We start from the raw sequence: 11429 nt of genomic DNA, 5'->3' as shown, positions 1-11429 counted from the left end.
CTTCATGTAGCAATCGTTCTGGTGGTCCACTCCAAGCAGAGCCGTCCCTTCTTCCCATTGCCTCATGCCTTCCACATTTCAGCCAGTGACATCATCCTCTTCTAAAGCTAATAACAACACCCCGCGGCTTCTGTGGCTCAGTGTAAGCTTGCTGCCCGCTAGGTCTCCTCTGCTAGCCCCTCTCTGCCTTCTCCCCAAGCCGCAGCTCCTGACTGCTCCCCGGGGTGAGAGGGTGGGGTGGGGTGGGGGTAGAGCATCCCCCCCAACCCCCAGCTGGTGATGAAGGCATGATGGTAACGCACAGTTAAGAGTAATGGAATGCGGTGATATTTCGGGCCTGACAGACCTATTTCTGGCAGCCTTAGAATTAAAGTGCGAAGCTTTGTGTAGCAGCTGCTACTAGGAACCTTCAGAGTTCTTCTAAAGCTATGAATAAAGCTTGCAGGGCTTCAGCTCGGATCGCCGCGGTTATTTATCCTGCTGCCGCTGCTCTCGCTGTGCCGATTCTATTTGAAATTTTAGATGAAGGGAGTACAGCAGCCGGCACAGAGCACACAAGATGGCCCAGTGGGGGAGAATGTCCCCGTTTCTCTCTCCAATTGTCCCCGTGGCTCTAGGGAGGAACCGATGCTCACCGGGAGCGTTGTCTCTGTCTCCCCTTTGAGTGGGCTTCTGAATCCTTGTCCCACTGCTACAGGACAAGGGGCCCCTGAGAGAATAAGCCACCCCTCCCGGCCTCTCTCTTTATATGCATTTGTGTGTGTGTGTGTGTGCACATGTGTGTGCGTGCATGCGTGTGTATGATGTTAGTTGAGCTAGGTTGGGCCGTATGGCAGAAAGGGGTAGGTCACCCTGGGCCTGTTGAGAGCTCTCTCCTGTACTCCAGCAAGGAGAGCTGGATCGCTGGTTTCTATCTCCTTACATGGCTCGTCTCTAGGTACTGGCAGGCTGGGTGCCATTCACGAGATAAGGCCCTGCAGGGCAGTGAGGAATCAGGGGCTGATGTCAGAGTCACCTGGCTGTAAAGCTGCGGGGGGCCCAGGACAAGCTGCTTTATCTTTCTGGACCTTAGTGTTCTCTTCTGAAAGTGGGAGCTAGGCACACCCATTGTTTAGGCCACTGTCACATGCGAGGCACCTCTAAAACCACAATGTCAATTATTAAAATTGAAGTTATTCGGGGATTCAGAAGAGCTAGGCTCCCTTCTGGTGGCATCTGTTCTGGGTCAGGAGAAAGCCTCAGAAAGACTAGGTTCCAACTCCGGCTCCGTTACTTCCTGGTTTTGTAAGATTGGCAGGTTGTATCACACCACCAAGTCCCAGTTTCTTCGTTTGTAATAAATACTCCCCTTTAAGGGTCACGGGGAGGACCTAATTCGTGCTTACAAACAACCCACATACAGGGCGGGCTGCATGGGAGGGCTCACTGGGGAAGGTTTGCTACCCGAGCATGAAGATCTTTGATCAGATCTCCAGCACCTGTGTGAGAAGCTGGGTACACTGATGTGCACCCGTAACCCCACTGCTGGGAGGTAGACATGGGGGTCGGGGGCTGAAACTCTGACCAGCCAATGTAGCCAAATCAGTGAGTTCTAGATTCAGTGAGGAGACACTGTCTTAAATCATAAAGTTGAGGGCTGGAGAGATGGCTCATCAGTTAAGAGCACTGGCTGCTCTTCCAGAGGACCCAGGTTCAATTCTTAGCATCCACGTGGTGGCTCACAGTCATCTGTAACTCTAGTTCTAAGGGATCCTATGCCCTTTTCTGGCCTCTGGGGGCACCAGACATACACACCTATGCCCTCTTCTGGCCTCTGGAAGCACCAGGCATGTACAGGATGTGTGGTGCACAGAATATACACGCAGGCAAAACAACCTTACATACAATGTTTCTTAAAAAAACACAGAAGGATGGAACCAAGTCCATACTCTGGCCTCTTGACACTCAGTGAGGACGCTTTCCTCTCCCGTCTCATGGATGCATATACACAGGAATAATAAAGGAAATTTAAAAAAATAAAGCTTTATAAATAATTGTTCCTGGGGGCACGGCTAGAGAGACATCTCAGTTGGTAAAGAGCTTGCTGGAAAGCTTGAGAACCTAAGTTCAGTTCCCACTGTGTGGTGTGTGTGTGTGTGCATGGTGTGTGCGTGCATGTCTGTGTGTGTGTGTTCATGTGTGTGTGTATGTGTGTGGTGTGTGTGCATGGTGTGTGTGTGCATGGTGTGTGTGTATGTGTCTGTGTGCATGTGTGTATTTATATGTGTGTGTAGTTGTATGTGGTGTGTGTGCATGGTGTGTGTGCATGTCTGTGTGTGTGCATGTCTGTGTGTGTACATTCATATGTGTGTGTATGTGTGTATGTGGAGTGGTGTGTGGTGTGTGTGTGTAGTGTATGTGTGTGTGGTGTGTGTATGTGTGTATGTATATATGTAGTGTGTGTGTGTCTGTGTGTGGTGTGGTTGGGGTGTGTGTGTGGTATGTGTAGGTGTGTGTGGTGTGTGTAGGTATGTGTGATGTGTCTGTGTGTGGTGTGGTTGTTGTATATGTGTGTGTGCATGCATGTGTGTGTGCATTCATGTATGTGTGTATATGTGTGTGGTGAGTGTGTGTATAGTGTGTATGTGGTGTGTATATATGTATGTGTAGTGTATGTGTGTATGGTGTGTATATGTGTATATGTGGTGTGTGTGTGTCTGTGTGTGGTATGGTTGGTGTGTGTGATGTGGTTGGGGTGTGTGTGTGTGTGGTATGTGTAGGTGTGTGTATGGTATATGTATGTGTGTGTGATGTGTTTGATGTGTGTGTTTGTGTGTGGTGTGGTTGGTGTGTGTGTCTGTGTGTATGTGCTTGCACTTTGGCAGTGATGATCCCAGAGCTGAGAAGACAGGGACAAGTGGATCCCTGGGACTCAGTGGTCAGCCAGCCCATCCTTCTTGCTAAGTTCTAGGCCGCTAAGAAACCCTGTTTCAAAAACTAATGTGGATACCACTTGAAAAACAACAAGAGCTTCCACATACACCACATACACAAACAAAATAAATGTAGAAAAGTTTAAAGGGGGAAGTTTTGAATTTGGGGGATTCTATAGGGCAAATGACCTCAAGTCCTGAAAGTTGCTGTGAAATGTAAAGACTTCCTTTGCATGCCGATTCAACAAACCAACTGCGACCATTAAAAAGGCCATAGGGAATTTTATATTAACTGAATGTTTTCTGGTAACTCTGGCTGGCCGTGAACTCTCCGAGATTTGTCTGCCTGTCTCACGAGCCCTGTGATCAAAGTGTATGCCTGGCTTATTGTTAGTTTTTAGATAATGGTAGAGATTTTAATCTTTCAGGACACATACTAAAGAAACTACAGTTTGAGGTAACTGAGATTTGCCTTGAGGATTTAGTGGCGTGTAGGGTGTGTGGAGGGATTAGCCATGGATGGCTAAAGGTTGTGTGACCTTTAGTGTTTGCTGAGCCATCTGTCCACTCTTGTTCATGTTTGAATATTTCCACAAAAGTAAGAAGGTGTGTGGAGGAGCAGTCCTCTTTCTTTCTTTTTCTTTCTTTCTTTCTTTCTTTCTTTCTTTCTTTCTTTCTTTCTTTCTTTCTTTTTTTCTTTCCTTCCTTCCTTCTTTCTTTCAAGGTTTATTTATGTATATGAGTACTCTGTTACTGCTTTCAGATACACCAGAAGAGGGCATCAGATCCCATTACAGATGGTTGTGAGCCACCATGTGGTTGCTGGGAATTGAACTCAGGACCTGTGGAAGAGCAGTGAGTGCTCTTAACCACTGAGCCATCCCTCCGGCCATCCTTCCAGTCCTTTTCAGGTGGAAGGCCCTTCCGTCTGTCTCCTCTGAGATGCCCTCTCAGCCTCCTCCTCCTTACTGCTTGCCTGAACTCCTGCTGCAGCAGTAGTCTCTCTGCCCTCCCAACCTTCCCATCGTGCTGCCAAAATTATCCTCCTAAAATACAAACAGGTTTTATTATTTTCCTGCTTAAAGCTCCTCTGGTGACTTCCTGTTGCCAAAAATCTATGAAAGACTATAAAATGCTTTCTATGTAATTCAAAGGCCTTTCCAGTGTAAGCTCAGCTCTCCCGCCGGATTTTGAACTCCAAACTAGACCCAGCTTCTGGTGAAGAAACTTTGGTCAGGTTTGCCAGGTCCTGTGGTACATTGGTGACTTCTTTCACCTGATCCTATCTGCTAGGGAACATTCGTCAAAGGTCAGTCCTTCTTGGTGGTCTCAGAAGGTTTTGAGCTGTTAACCAAACATCTCTGCTTCCTTGCTTTCTGACATATGGTCTGATCTGTCTTTCTGGCCCTCTGTTGTCGGATAGAGCCATCTGGCTGGTTTTAACCAGTAGGTTGTGAGTGGAAGCCATAGATTTCACTCCAGAGCCAAGAATCCAATTGTAATTCAAAAGTGCTTCCGAGTTCTCTTTTCCTCTGACTCAGCGATGGGCAATGTGCAGAGAGAGGCTGCTCCACCAGGCTGGGTTCTAGGGTGAGCATGGTGCCAGGAGTTCCTCCTGGGCATCTGTGCAGGCTGGGCTGCGTGGGGCAAACCAGTCTAGGCAGTTGTTTGTTTCTCCAGCATTATCTAGTCTATGCTAACTAAATCTTCCTTGGAGTTGGAAATGGGGCAGCTCTTTCATATGGGTATAAACTGAGTCTCTGTGTCTAGATAACACATCCTTCAGGTGACAGTGGCTACACTGTGTTCTTTCCTTCTAAGCCCAGACTCCAGCTCCTGTCTTCCTGCCTGGTAGAGTGGAAGTACAAACTGTATATACCCAGACCTGTCGTAGGTACATAAATGTGCAGGGTTGAAATGTGCTTTTTTTTTTCTATGACTTTTAATTATGTGTAGATATGTCTGTCTGCAGGTGGGTGTGTACCTGTGTGTGCAGTGCCTGCAGAGGCCAGGAGAGGGAGCTTCAAGTGACGGGAACCTAGCAGGTGCTTCTCTGTCCAGTCCCATCCTTGCTGAACCTGTCCATGAGACTCTGTTTTCACAATCTAATCTCTCCTGGTCTCTCGGCCACTTCTCCCTTTCATGCTTGTCCTGCTCTCTGGTCACTACTTCCTGGTTTCCTTCCCAGCCTCCTCTTCCTTTCCCTTGATGATGAACTCTTGGATTCTATTCTAGCCTTCCCTCTCCCTGGGCAGACCATTCCATGAAGTTGTTGCTACTTCCCAGTCCAGAATCCCAGCTCTCTCCTGAGCCCTGAATGTTATCTATTCATCTATCTATCTATCTATCTATCTATCTATCTATCTATCTATCTATCTATTCATCCATCTATCCATCTATCTATCTATCTATTCATCCATTTATTCATCTATTCATCTATCTATCTATCTATTCATCCATCTATCGATCCATCTATCTATCTATCTATCATCAATCAATCATCTATCTATCAATCAATCATCTATCAATCTATCTATCATCAATCAATCATCTATCTATCAATCAATCATCTATCTATCTATCATCAATCAATCATTTATCTATCAATCAACTATCTATCTATCTATCTATCTATCTATCTATCTATCTATCTATCATGTATCTATCCATGTATCTATCTATCCATGTATCTATGTCTCTATGTATCTATATACCTATCTATCTGCATATGTATGTATGTATCTATCAATGTATGTATGATATATCTATGTACGTATCTATCCATTTATCAATCTTTTCATCTATCTATCTGTCTATATATGTATCTATCTATGTATCTATCCATTTATCAATCTTTTCATCTATCTATCTGTCTACATATGTATCTATGTATGTATGTATGTATCTATCTATCTATCTATCTATCTATTTATCTATCTATCTTCTATTCATCTACCTATCTATCTGCATACCTACCTGAAGTGGAAACTTAAGGGTTTTTTTGAAAGTCAGTTGTGTTGGAAGGTGTTTTGCTGGGACAAACATGTGAAGGAATGTTTTTCTGAAGTGAACACAGGTGATAGACTAAGACTCATGAAGAAACATTTAGCTGAAGCAGACACAGGAGAAAAGATACTCTACTAAAACAAGCATGTGAAAGGACACATGATGAAGGCTTTTTCGCTAACAACACGCATGTATTGCTCTGCCTTACATTGTGTATTTGAGCTGCATTTGTCAGGACTCAGAGATAAACACATCAAAAAACTTCTGGTGGTCTGTCGAAGTTTCTTACCACATCTGTGGACTCGGGCTGATTGGCAGAGTGATGTCATCTGAGACAGATATACATGCTGAGGCAAGACTAGTGCTGAGACAAGACCCATGGAGGACACGGGATGTTTGGGGGGCTATAAATAGGACTGAACTTGGCTTGTTTATAGAGCTGGCTGTGCAACACTTGCTGGTCTTGAGTCTTCGCTGATCTTCACTTCTCCGAGAGAGACATAGTTGAGAACTTTTCCTGGCATTCTTCTGAGTTCTTCCCGCTGACTTGAGTAGAGGCTGAGACTTGACTGTCTCTGCTACGTTGTGTCACTGTTGTTGCTAACCCAACTCTGCTAAACTAGGCTGCTGGTGTATCTGTGAAGTGTTTGTGAGTGGATCGAGCTGCTGCTGCTGACCTGTGACCTGAACTGCCGATTTCCAGACAACACAGATGGGAGTTGCTCCAAAGAACCTTTCTAAACAGGTTCACTTCCCCCATATCCTTTCATTCTCACTATCTCTGGTGGGTGGGGGGCTACAAGGGAGGTTAAAGTGTCTAAGAGCCATCATTAAAAATAAAGTTTAAAAAAAATTAAAATTACACCTTCCTATCGAGTTATCTCTTCATCCAACATATCTTGATTGAAAAGCCAGGATCAGGGATAGAGAATAGGAGTTCACCTTCTGTGAGCGCTAGCCAACTTGGAGCTAGTGGACAAGAGCCAAGGAGACAGATCAGATATTTTTAGAGAGTGGTAAGTGTATGAAGCCAAAAGTCAGGTCAGTGCGACAGGGTGTGTGCGTGCCTATGTGGGCGTTATTGGGATGACTAAAAGAGCAGATGACACTGAGTAGAGATCATGTAACGGTATGTGTCAATCATTACTGTGCAAGGGCACAAGTCACAGAGAACTTTTGTTGTTTTTGTGAGACAGAGTTTCTCTGTTTAATGCCTCTGACTGTCCTGGAACTTGCTTTGCAGTGGGATTCAAGGTGTGTGCCACCACTGCCCAGCTGTGTGAGAAGAACTTTCTGACAAGTTTGTTTAAAGAAGAAGTAGAAGAAGGCCAGTGCGGCTGGGTCAGTGTGAGGGCAAAGGAATATGGTTGGAGATAAATAGCAGGGACTGAGGGCTAGAGAGATGGCTCAGTGGTTAAGGGCACGGACAACCACTTAAGAGGACCTGGGTTCAAATCCCAGCATTCACATGGCAACTCACAGCTGCCTATAACTCCAAGATCGAACACTCTCATATACATGCAGGCAAAACAGCAATGCACATAAAATAAAAGTAAATAAATTAAAAAAAAAATAATAGCAGGGACCAGTCAAGCAGGGCAAGGGAGCGTCCAAGCCTGGGGTGATGCTTATATAATAAGCCTCTGTACATTTGGGAGCCACTAGGTAGCGAGAGGAAAGAAGAACAACCCTGTGCAGGAGCTATTCTTAAAAACTATTTTGGAAAGTCTAAAACACAGTGAAGGGCAGAGCAGAGCTCCAACCTCCCATGCTGCACCCATCACCGGCGTCAACACCGCCCACTGTATTTTACAAAGAAAACTGAAAATAGTAGCCAGGCTGTGGGAGGAAACCCAGGGAAGCATTGTGTCAACAAAGGATGTCTAGGGGAGAGGGGTCAACGGGGGCAAATGAAGGCTAGAGGTTCTGTAGTCTGAGCGAAGGTTGTATCTCTGCAAATGTCATATCACTGCAGTGATTCCATGTAGGGAAGGGGGCCGGGGGAGCTCCGCCTCAGTCTGCTTCTCTGTTTTCCTTTGTCAAAGTGTCTTGTGTTTCTTCTGGGGGATGAAAACAGAGCCCGAGACTTGAGTTCAGACAGTCCTTTTGGGAGGAGGTCCCGGGAAGCTAGAATGTGGGCGTAAGGAGGCAGGCAAGCAGGAAACGCATGAGGGGTGTGGTGCTGAGCTCTGGGCAGCTGGGTAGGCACTGAGGAACTGGGTGGGAGCATCTCAGATAATTCTGAAGAGCGGGAGCCTACCCCAGGGTTCCTCATGCTATTTCTCAGGACTCTGCTGGGCACAGGACGGCTTGGTTGCCCTGAATGGAGGCTGAGTGAGTTTTTCAGGCTCCATCCAAGTGTGTGATCCAGCCATGTGGTGTCCACTAAAGAGGGCTGTTGACAGCGTGGTGGTAGGGACCGTCTTGCAGCTGCATGTGACTGTTGTGGGTAAAGACATGGAATGCAGGATTCTTAGAGTGTTCTGTCTGTGACAGGGACTCCCTTTCGAGTGGCTGGACTGGAATTCACTATGCTGACCGGGCTAGTTTCAGACTTGCAATAGTCATCCTGCCTCTGCCATTCGAGTGGCAGAATGATGGACATGCTCAACCATGGCGGAGAGGCTTACTATGTACACACTAGAATCTAAACTGCAGTGTGACACTGGGTATCCCTCTATTGATCAGGCCAGGAATGCAGAAGTCATTCTTCATCTGTCTCTGCATAGGTGATCACACCTGGAAGACAGTTGAGACAGTATTAAACACTAAAAGCTTTCACCCAAGATATGTTACCAAGCCAAGCCCAAAGAGACCAAAAGGGGTCATACTGAGGGTCAGGAAAAGGGTCCAGGAAAAGCGATATGCACACATATCTGCCCTCATCTGAGTTGCCTGATTACCTTCCTTTTGCTCAATACCCTAAATCTGCCCTCAGCTTAGTTGCGTTTCTAATCTCCTGCCTGCTCCCCCAGGCTCAACTGAGGAAGTTGCCAATAGCCACTTCATCCGAGATCTCCCATCGCTGGTGGCTCTCTCACCCTCCGAAGCATGGCGAATCTCCTCTTTCTCCCTCTCCTCTCCTAGCCTGGGGGAGCCTGGAAGTTCCACCTCTTCTGCCCAGCCACTGGCCACTGGCATCTTTATTGATGGATCAAAAACCAATTGGGGAACAGGACCTTCAGCATTTACCTGCAGAGTCCAGATTAGATCAAAGCATTAAGACCACTCCTTACAATATATGAGCAGATGCTCATGGTATGTGGTACATCCTCAGGTCCTCAAGGTATGTGGTACATCCTCAGGTCCTCAAGGTATGTGGTACATCCTCAGGTCCTCAAGGTATGTGGTACATCCTCAGGTACTCAAGGTATGTGGTACATCCTCAGGTCCTCAAGGTATGTGGTACATCCTCAGGTCCTCAAGGTATGTGGTACATCCTCAGGTCCTCAAGGTATGTGGTACATCCTCAGGTCCTCAAGGTATGTGGTACATCCTCAGGTCCTCAAGGTATGTGGTATATCCTAAGGTACTCAAGGTATGTGGTACATCCTCTGGCATGTGGAAGCAGAGAGAAGAAGACATCACATAAAACAGACTTGGGTGTCCACGAAGCCACGCCCCATCTCCTCCCTGACGCTGTTTGAGAGTCACCTCTAACCAAGGAGACCATATTCCTGTGACAGATGTGAGCGGTACAGCCTAAGAGCAAGGACCAGACATAAAGCTCTCCCTTCATGTTCCTACAACTTGCTCTAAGGTGTCACTCCGGACTGTGCTTGAAGCTGGGGGTTTGGGGAGACTTCTAAGCTTCATTGCTTAGAGTAGTGGTTCTTAACCTTCCTAACACTGCAGCCATTTAATACAGTTCCTCATGTTGTGGTGGCCCCAAACCATAAAGTTATTTCATTGCTACTTCATAACTGTAGTTTTGCTATTGTTATGAATCACAATGTAAACATCTGCTATGCAGCATGTCTGATATCTGACTCTGAAAGGATCATTTGACTGCGCCCCCAGGGGGTTGAGACACACAGGTTAAGGACCACCAGCTTAGAGGATCAAATAGCACTTTACTGGTCCTGAACAGGGCACGCAGAGGATAGCTGTCAGCATCAGGACTGCCCCAGATGCAGAGACTACTTTCATCTGGCTTTATATGCTATTGTGCAGGCTGCAAGAATACGCCTCAGTGATATTTGGTTTTATATACTAGCTCTTGGAATCATCCAGAAACAGACAAACCTGAAATCAGGGCAGGGAGTCTGTCTCACAGCTGGAGAGAGATGCCATGCTGAGATGAAGACGTTGGGCAGGAGCTGTTGCAACTCCCAACATATTTCTCCTTTTCCGTTTCTCAAACAGGACGAGTCAGTCTTCTTAGGGCTGCCCTACTAAAGCTCTGGTCCTCATACTTTTAGATCACAAGGCGTTCTTTAAAATACAGCTTCTTGCAGCTGGGGAGACAGCCCAATCAACAAAGTGCTTGATGAGCCATTCTGGGCTGAGCTCAGTCACCAGCTCCTGAAGAAATGTACGTGTACCAGCTAATCAGTCCCGCAGCGAGAAGGCAGTGAATCCATGAAGTTTGCTTGAGACACCCGATGTCAAAGGCCGGAGTGAATGCCTCTTGACAAACAACCTCTTGACCTCCGGCCTCCACACTCAGTGTACACCCACACATAAAACTCACCCTCCCGTATACACTCTCCTGTATAGCTTTTTGGGTTTTTATCTCCAAGACTGATTCCTTCCATGTAGAATTTGGCTCAGGGATCTGTGTTACTGATCCACATTCGGGGGCTAGGAAGACTCACCTTGAGAACGTTACATTTAGGGCTGTTACATACTCCTTAGTCATAGCTAACAGGGTTAGTAGTCTGTCCTTGACTGCAATGTGTAGGGCATAGACTAGGAGTTTGAAAGAACCTTATTAGCACCCAAAAGGGTCTCCCCTGGTCAAGGAAATTGCTCTTTGCAGCAGAAAACGTCACAGAAAACGGCAACCAATCGAAATGTAGAGTTGGGAAGCCCAGTCCTGATCAACCAATCAAAGTGCAGAATTGGGAAGCTCGGTCCTGCTCAACCAATCAGAATGCAGAATTGGGAAGCCCAGTCCTGATGGAGACGCCTACAAAACAATTCCTCAGGCAGGCACCTAGAGCTCATGATACATTTCGGAAGATGGGACAGAAAGATTGTAAGACCCAGAGGATTAGGTTGTTTTCTGTGAGATTGTGTCTCCTAAGGTCAGGAGCTGCACCTGTCGCCAAAAATGGCTGCCCAAACACGAGCTGAACAAAGGCAATGGCAGGCCATAGTGGATGGGGAAAAGAAGACTAGGTCTCAACCCTGCACAAAGAACTACAGGCAACTAGGGAAAGCCAGGAACGGGAGAAATAGGGATCCCCAGGGAAGAGCGCAAGACTTGGTTATCCAACAGCAAACGGTCGCCCTGAAAACAGACACACAAGTAGCATTATAAAGACTGAGCGGGTTACATTTAGGAAT

The sequence above is a fragment of the Arvicanthis niloticus genome, chromosome 22, assembly GCF_011762505.2.
Source record: "Arvicanthis niloticus isolate mArvNil1 chromosome 22, mArvNil1.pat.X, whole genome shotgun sequence".
NCBI classification, from domain to species: domain Eukaryota; kingdom Metazoa; phylum Chordata; class Mammalia; order Rodentia; family Muridae; genus Arvicanthis; species Arvicanthis niloticus.
This window is presented reverse-complemented; position numbering follows the sequence as displayed.